This window comes from Sceloporus occidentalis, unplaced genomic scaffold (assembly GCF_023333645.1).
Source record: "Sceloporus occidentalis isolate IW3139 unplaced genomic scaffold, rSceOcc1.0.p SCAF_19, whole genome shotgun sequence".
In the NCBI taxonomy this organism is placed as follows: domain Eukaryota; kingdom Metazoa; phylum Chordata; class Lepidosauria; order Squamata; family Phrynosomatidae; genus Sceloporus; species Sceloporus occidentalis.
The window spans coordinates 7,154,037-7,163,747 of record NW_028316999.1 but is presented as its reverse complement, the minus strand read 5'-3'; positions in this window follow the sequence as shown (position 1 = coordinate 7,163,747).

The following is a 9,711-nucleotide window of genomic DNA, read 5'->3' as shown; positions in this document are numbered from 1 at the left end:
TAATATTGTTAGACTTGAACTGAAGTAATTTGATCTTTTTATCAGTAGTCACTTTTAAAGGAATTAAATGTGAGATTACCTTTTAATTTCTACACGGGTGCATTAACAACACATACCGCATATTGACAAGACATGAGCTGTGATGCATAAGAGTATTTTGCCAATGCGTTCTTTGCAAAGTAACTCTACAGAGAGAAAGGGGGCAGGTCACTTTATATAGAGAACGTTCCAATAACCAGAGGTGAAACGATGAGGTATCACTAAGAGGCATGCACAATACACGCATATGGAGGAATAGGAGCTGCTGCTGTTGGGTGCATGAGGTGGTGCTTGTGCACCCCTCCTTAAGGTAAGTGAGGAGACTGGCAGAGTCTCCATGTAATATTTGGGACATTTTTTAAACAGGTCTGTTCAATTTACCTCCATCAAACCATTTATTTCTGAAAACTAGACAGCCCAGGGAATTTCAAATGCTGGTGTTCTCTTTCCATTCATGCATTTTACTATACACATTCTACTTTAGGTACAAATTTACAGCTCCTGGTATGTGTCACTGCCAAACAACATCCCAATTACACTGACCACCCATACATGGATTTGTCAGGTTGTTTGGCGGTGTGCATTTTTCAATGTTCAACTTTGACATTTGGTGATCCTGTGCCCATGCCCTAATTGGGACATCTTTAAAACTGCAAACCACAAACAACAACATTTCCTGAGTACATTGGTACTACCCATACATAAGTTTGTTTGCTTGTTTAGGAGCTAAAAGGACTAATTTGGGAGGTGCACATGGTTTTTTTAAAAAATTTACATCTGGTTAGTTCAGGCCAATGCCCTATTTGGGACATCTTTGAAACCGGCCAATTCAATTTACCCACATAAAACCATATATTTTTGAAAACTAGACACCTCAATGGTATTTCAAATGCTGGTATTTTAACTCTTTCCATGCAAGGATTTTTGGGAGGATGCAACACCAATGTTAGCAAGTTTTATTTTTTTAGAAACAATCAAACGGGGCCCCTGACATTTTGTATTGGTGTTGCTGAATACCTCTGTATAAAGGCGCTTCAGTAACACTGGCTGAGCTTAGCAGAAATTGCTAATCATCTCCTAAGTCCTTTTTTTTAGCCACCGGGTACCGATAATTGAAAGGCATGTAGCCTTCCAATATGGTGAATATGACTGCTCCTAGGAGTGGTCGTACAGGGCCCCTACATTTTTTGTTGGTGTTGCTGAAGGCCTCAACAATACCAGCTGAGCAAAGAAAGTAATTGATGATTGCTTTCTACACTAGTTTGAGCCAGGCACATCAATTGTCATGAAAGGGATGTATTTCAGTAACGGGCCTAGCACGTCATTTGTCGTCAAGGGGTTAAAAAATAGTTTTGAGTATACCTACAAGAATTGATGCTGTTTTGAAGACAATGGGTGGTTGCATCATTTCATTAGGTACACCTGTTCAATTGCTTGTTAACACAAATAGCTAATCAGCCAATCACATGGCAGCACTTAGGCATGTAGACGTGGTCAAGACAATTTGTTGAAGTTCAAACCGGGCATCAGAATGGGGAAAACAGGGGATTTAGGTGACTTTGAACATTGCATGGTTGTTGATGCTAGGTGGGCTGGTCTGAGTATTTCAGAAACTGCTGATGTACTAGGATTTTCACGCACAACAATCTTTAAGGTTTAAAGAGATTGGTCTGAAAAAGATAAAATATCCAGTGAGCGGCAGTTGTGTGTTGTCTGTTGATGTCAGAGGTCAAAGGAGGACAGTGGTGGTGGTGTGATTGTGTGGGGGACATTTTCTTGGCACACTTTGAGCCTCTTAGTACCAGTTGAGCATTGTTTAAAAGAGACAGCCTACCTGAGTATTGTTGCTGACTATGTCCATCCCTTTATGACCACATTATACCCACCTTCTGATGGCTACTTATAGCAGGATAATGCACCATGTAACAAAGCTCAAATCATCTCAAAATGGTTTCTTGAACATGACAATGAGTTCACTATACTCCAATGGCCTCCACAGTCACCAGATCCCAATCCAAAAGAGCAACTTTGGGATGTGATGGAATGGGAAATTTGCATCATGGATGTGCAGCCAATAAATCAGCAGAAACTGCATGATGACATCATGTCCATACTGACCGAAATCTCTGAGGAATGTTTCATGCACCTTGTAAAAAGTATGCCACGAGGAATGAAGGCAGTTCTGATGGTAAAACAGGGTTCCAACCCGGTACTAATAAAGTGGCCAGTATATATACATATTCACTATATGGGCAAAAGTATTGGGCCACCAGACCATTAAACCAACAGGGACTTTTATGACATTGCATCCTAAATATAGAGACCTTAATATGTATTTGTTTCCCAGGGGTGTAACTAGAAACCACAAAGCCCTGGTGCGAAAATTGCCCCAGGGCCCCCAACTTCAACAGCTGGTCTGTACCTTCTTTGCCCCTTGCCCTCTTCTAACATACAACATATGTAAACACACACAAATTACACACACTTACTCATATTCACTAACACACACTCATCTCACCCCACTTACACATGCATGCTCACACACACATTACACATACATGCTCACACACACACAAGTACACATCAATACTCACACAGAAGTACACACCCATGCTAAGAGAAGCCGAATTGTAATTTTTTTAAAGTGAGGATGATTGAGCATAGGCTTCTGCTTTGGGGCTTGCCTAAATTAGCTTTTTTCCTCTGCCATAGGAATTTCCTAAAATGGGATGAAGTTTTTCATCTGAGCGCTTAAGAACCAGAGGGAGTGTTTGAACCAGAGGGAGTATAAGAGTTTTCTGCCCTTTCTGTGAAGGGATTTCGAAATTGGCAAATTTGATTTCCATGTTCGTTTTTTACTTCCCTCTAACTACCCTCTTTTTTGTAATACCTCAGAATGCTACACAAAACAATATTATTTTTTCTTAACTGCAACTGCCATGATGTTGAGTGACTGGTCTCTGTAGATTGGGCTTTGCGAGGGCTACAAGTACATGTCTTCAACACAAACACTAACTTTTGTTGTCTGTATCTACAATAATATTCAGCAGCCATATTGCTGCCTGAACTTCATAGTAATTGTAGTGATAGACTGGGGTTGTGGTGGCCAACACTTCACATTGACTGCAGCTCCCATGATATATAGACAGCCATTACTGGCTGAACATTATATTTATTTATATAGCACCAGCAAATTCAATAGCACTGTCAGTAATATAATTAAAAATCCCACATAATACCAAACTGTTACAAAAGGAGAAGAGGACCCTGATCGTCGAAGCTGACAAACAGGGGTAGTTGTGGCTAATTATTGCTACCCTAGACATTGTAAACTAATGTTGCTATGTTGTCCAGGTTCATGATGGTCTGTTAGCTACTACCACCATGGTCACAATTTCTCCTATTAATCATTAACGAACACTTTCCCACCAGGAAGCATGTCTACTGAGCTAACAAAGGAAGGCGATGGGGATGGTGTAAGGAGGTATTGGGGTGGGAGAGGGGAAAGGATGGGAAGCATATTTTGCTCTCCGTCTGAAAAAAATCCAGTGGACACCCATGCCTCTTTGTACAGTATATTATTCCATATGCTGGTAGGGGTTAAGGATATCAGGTTATGATATCTTAAGCCAGCATCTAAGTTCCCAACAACACATGAATGAGCAGAGGTACATGTGGCCAAATATAATTGACAGCTAAGGTACAAAGTTAATTCCTTCGAACTAGATAGGCCTTGAGAGTTCCTCACTCCATGCAATCAGGTAAATGTGAAATGGGGTGAGCAGAAGCACACATTTTATGAACATTGGCTCTTCCACTAATTCATGGGCTCCCAAGTTAATTTAAGTACCCTCACAATTTTCCTCCTGATTATACTTAAAGACAAAAATTATAAGACACAATAGACACATAAATCTTTATTTATTGTGGTGTCATTACTCCTCCCCCAAAAGAAAACAAAAGTACACCATTAACTTATTAGAAAACAAAGAATTGGAAAGTACAATACAATAGTTTATGGAATGTAATTCACTTTCTGCAAAATCAATCTTAAATTAATTATGACCCTGTAACACAACAATAAAACACACTGTGGTTTCAGTATAAACAGTCATGAATTAAATGTTTCAGGAAAGGAATGTGGGGCTTTGAAGATAATAAAGTTGCTGAGTGCAGCTAACCTGCTATGTCTGGTTAAATAATGGCAGAAGTAGATGGCAGACGGGAGTGTTAAGTACCAATTTATAAAGCATTAGTTCAACCACATTTGTTAAGTAGGAAACTACTCTAAGTATTATCATGCAAAGAGAAAACATTTTAACTAATAATTTTATTACAGTAATTAATATTTTAAAGCTTTGGATCCTGTAGTTAACTGCCATGCATTGCAAAACTATTTATTATTCATTAAAGTTCTGTACAGAATTGAATACATTAAATATAAACTACAGATATCAATTTTAAGGGATAATTCAAACTTTCCCGTTGCAAACTAAAACTGCAATAATTTTTTTTTTCTTTTAACAATCATCAAAGCACTTCTAAACAAGTTACAATGATTGCAATGACTTTTTTACATATAGAAAATACAACATTTTGGATAGGCAACTGATTTTTAAAGTCCTACATTTGAACTAACCAATTTAATGTTGGTCAAGGAAAAACTTAAAATATGAATTATCATGCCAAAAAATTGAACAGAAAATTGAAATTAAGCACCTGATATTCCATGTCTCTACCCATCTAACGTCACGTAGGACAAAAACAATGGCTTAGTCTTTTTTTTTTTTTTTTTTAATTCTTTCTTATTAATTTATTATACAAACCTGATTATAATCCCTAAATATACATACATTTTTCAACATTTAAAACACATTTTGCTGCCATAAGACACTCCCATGTATAAGACACACCTTAATTTTGGGGCCCGAAATTTGAAAAAAAAATGTACTATCATAAAATTCATACTCATCCTCATCACTCCCATCCATTAAGTGCCCCTAAATTAACCCTAAAGGCCCCATTAACCATAACTTCCCCTAAATTAACCCTAAAGACCCCATTAACCATAACTGTCCCTAAATTAGCCCTAAACACCCCATTAACCATAACTGCCCCTAAATTAACCCCCACCTCCCCTAACTTTCAGCAGCCCAAATATTAATTTTATACTTACTGTTAGATGAGTTGCTGTCTGAGCAGTGTGAATGCTATAAGGAAAGGGGTGGGGCCAATCAGCAGTGAGTCAGAAAGGGGTGGGGCCAATCGGCAGTGTGACTTCAGGGAGGTACTGGGAAGTAGTAACTGCAATCTACAACCACTGTATAAAACGCACCCAGTTTTAAGACACCAAATTTTTCTAAAAAAGGTGCATCTTATACATGGGGAAATACGGTATCTATGCCTCTATGATGCAGTGAATTGCAAAATAGCAATTAAACCAATGCCAGTTTTGCCAGAAAAGGAGGGTATTCTTGAGCAGTTAAAAAATTTTTGATTAAAAACGAAATCAAAGTGTTCCCATGCATGGCCATCCTTTCCGAAACATAACGCAGTTCATTGTTAAAAGCGTCCTTAGTAACTTCTAAGTTATCATAAGCACTAAAGTCAATCTGTACCATTGTATCACTTTTTGGTATTCCTGCTACTATTCCAATTCTCTGGTGTTCCAGACCGTATTATCATTATTTATTTATATTGTGCCATTGCTTTCAGTAGCACCATTCAATGGATAAACAGCCCATAACAAAAAATGCTTAAACCAGTTTACAATCTAAAAGGTGGGGACACATTACACAAGAGGTAAATGTGTCTATTTTAAATGAATTAAAATAGACACATTAATATTTAATAATTTTCCTTGTGTTTTATGCCTTTAAATCACGTTAAAAGGACTCCTGGTTCTTCCAACATCATTAACTAATAGGCCTAACTTACTTTACCAAAAACATTGCCTCACTTTTCTTATAATTTACTCAGACAGCAATTGTTTTGTCATCGGTCTTTTATACTGGAACTCACAATCTGCATAATATCCTGTATAAATTCTTAATATTTCCCACTGCTAAAATAAACGTAGGCAGCGGTTTGAACAAATTAGAGCTATCACAAGAAAACACAGCGTAAGATATGGCTAGCTATTCATATCTTACGTTAAAGCACAATATATATATATTGTTTTTAAATGTGCACATGGTAAGAGATTCAGTATTTACGGAACTCAATAATTTCTTACATTTCTGGCCACATTCCATCCAGACATATTCAGCCAATGTCTCCCACACACCACCATCTGGATACTTAATTCAATTTGTTATTCTCCCCTGTTTTGGAAACATTTGCAGTGGCTTAATCCCCAAAGTACTGATGTTATATATCTATTGTGTTGTAACAACTCATTTAATAATGTAAGTATTGTCCCAAATCTAGTTTCAATATTAATGTGCTTAAGATGTTTTTCATTTTTCATCTTATGCAAACATATCCTGAATTATGTATAAAGATGTAAATGTATAGCTATGTATTATATGGTGTGTATGTGTATGTTAGATCAGTTTGTTTTACACATAGTAACATTGTATTCGAGCATCTTAATGTCATTGTGTTATAAATCTGCATATATAAAATACATCCCTATCATTCGCAGTTGTTTATATGGACACTTTGGTATAAAAACAATACTCTGTAGCAAAGTTTAAAAAGGGGTCTTATCATCACAGTAATGCATGCTCCTGCTGATTGGTGCATTCCATTAGTTGCTATGGTGACAAGAATACTATAGAAACTTGTAAGAACTGTTTCTGATACATGTCATCTAATGTTCCAGGCAACATTTAGATGATCTTATCACAATCTTATGATCAGTGTAAAGCCATATATTTATATATGTGGACAAATATAGATACAGTGATACTATCAAATGTCTGCATTATTTTAAACTGTATTTGCCCTTCCCAGAATGAACAGGGTTAAAGTGTATTTCTAAAAGCCCTTCATATTCCAATGCTTTGTCATAATCGACCGAGAATTGCGGATTCATTTTCAAGGGACCTGTTACACAGGGAATGGATAAACCCTCAGCAAAATACAAATTAATCCATTTTGCCACAAAGCTAGTCGTATGGTAATCAATAATATGCAACTTAGAGACCATCAAGGGAAATCTCACCAATCTTGTTAGGTTAATCTTGACTGAGAAAGAAATGAAAAGTTCAGGACAGGAAAGTAATAGAAAAAATGAGTGATTATTTGAATTCTGCTCTGCTTATGTAAGAGTGAAACTATTTAAATTATTGAAATGCCTTGAGAATAGAATATATCTATGCAAATAAGAAAACCATTGCTCAGAAGCTTAATAAAATGACAAAACAAAATATGTCATGTGTGAGACATAATAGATCTGATAAGGACTAAAAAATATTTTGCTTTCCTTGCTTGCATCTTGTGAACAGTGATGTAAAAAAAAAAATTATTTGCATGATCTTTCATGGAAGAAGCCAAACTTTGCAGCTGTAGACTTCTTCTCACACATGTCTGATTCATTTTAATTTGATCTGCAACTAATTAAATATTTTTTATTAATCAAGGTAAATTAACTTGCCAACATTTATTGGAAAAATAAATATACATGGTGGTTTCAAGAAACGGGTCAGTCCTAATAAGTCTTAAGAAATAAATAACACTATAAAAATAATAATCTAATACTTGCTTCAAGAACAGTGTTTATATGCCCCTGTGCACCAGCAAATCCAGAAACATGATGCATTGCATCCTCTATTGACTTTTTGTGTGACTTCGTGTCCTATAGCTATTTATACACATACCAAATATTGCATGATTTAATTTCTAAAGGAGACAAGTGGAGTTTGAATGATACCTTTATTGGCTAACTGAGTAAATATAGATTGCAAGCTTCCAAGACCTCTTAGGCTTCCTTCATCAGGCATGTTATACAACAATCTGAAAGACCTCTATTTAAGTATCTGTTTAAGTATTTCAGTCAAATAACATGGTTAAGAATGGGAAGCAGATAACATCAAAATGTCTAAGGCAAGGTTCTTTGATCAGTCAATAGTGTTAAAACCAGAGGTGTCATAAAAGGAGGTGACAGGAGGTATTCACAACTCTAATGGGGTCAGGTTGTGTGCATGTCTAGTTTGTTAATCTACAAAGTGGGATACAAATTCCCTATCCCGGTTGAGGCCAGCATTTAAAAAGTTAAATTTGAGTATTAATTTAACCTCCCATATTTTTCTCTCCCTCTGAGTTTTGAACAGTCCCATTAATACAGCCAGTCTGATGTCTCTGATACGATGTCCATTTTGGCAAAAAAGGTTCTCCCACTCGTGCTTCAGCTCTCTTGTTGTTGATGTTGAATCTGTGTGAATTAAACCTTTTATGCAATGGCTGGCCTGTTTCACCCACATAGAGGGCTGTTGGACACTTTGCACACATAATAAGGTATACCACATTAGAAGATTTGCAGGAGAAGGCACCATTGATCTTATGGTGTGTATTTGAATTTGGTATAGGCACCATGTCCACAGTGTGGATGTGTGTGCATGTTTTACACCTTCCTTGTAGGCACAGGAAAGTGCCATTTTTGTGGACTTGTTCAAGGCACTGCTGGTTATCAGTTGTTTAAGATTGGGGGGCTGTCTGAAGGAAAGTAGGGGAGGCTGTGGAAATTTCCCAGAGTCTGTCATCGGTGTGTAGTGTTGCTTGACGTTCTTAAGATATTTTGCATAGAGCTTCTACTTGGGGGTAGTAAGTGATCACCAGAGGCACACGGGTTCCAGTACGATGTTCTTTGTACTTTAGTAATTTTTTTCTGAGAATGTTGGCGGCTTTCTGTATCTGGTTGTCAATAATCCTTGCATTGTAGCCCTGGTTCATAAAGTCTCCCCTTAGTTTCTGGAGCTGTTTGTCATGATCTGCTGTATCAGAACAGATGCGGTTGTATCTTATGGCCTGGCTGTATATGATAGAGTTTTTTGTATGTTTAGGGTGGAAGCTGTTGTTTTTAAGGTAAGTTGGTCTGTCTGTTGGTTTGCGATAAAGGGATGTGTGGATGGAATTGTTCCTAATGCTGATGGTGGTGTCCAGGAAGTGGAGCCCAGATGCAGGGGATAACAGGTTCTCTGTTTTACCCCTTGATGCATCCTGACTACTAGGTAGGTACAGACAGAAAAGCAGGACTGGAATCAAAGAAGAAAGTGGCACTGTAGCAAGGACAGGGGCATTGTAGCGAGGACAGGGGTACTCAGAGTGGCAGGGCGCACAGCATGGAATCCCTCAGGCAGGGTGCACAGCATGGAAGCCCTCAGGCAGGGCGCACATCTTGGAAGCCCTCAGGCAAGGCACACAGCTTGGAAACGGCTGGACAGGTAAGTGAGTCTGGGACATGCTGGGGTCTGGTATACAAAGCTGGATCGTGAACGTAGCCAAGGTTATACACAGGAGATCAGCTGCAAGCTAACAGGAATCAAAGCCAAACAATGCAAAGGCCCAGACTGAAGGGCAGAGCAGGTATAAAAGGCCAGGGCTAAACTCAAGTAACGTGGCTCAGCTCTCCCAAGTAATTTGAAAGGGGTGCTCCTGAGAGGGAAGGGTGGCCACTAGTGGCTGCAGATAGACATGACAATGAATAATTATCACATAGTCCAGGTTGGC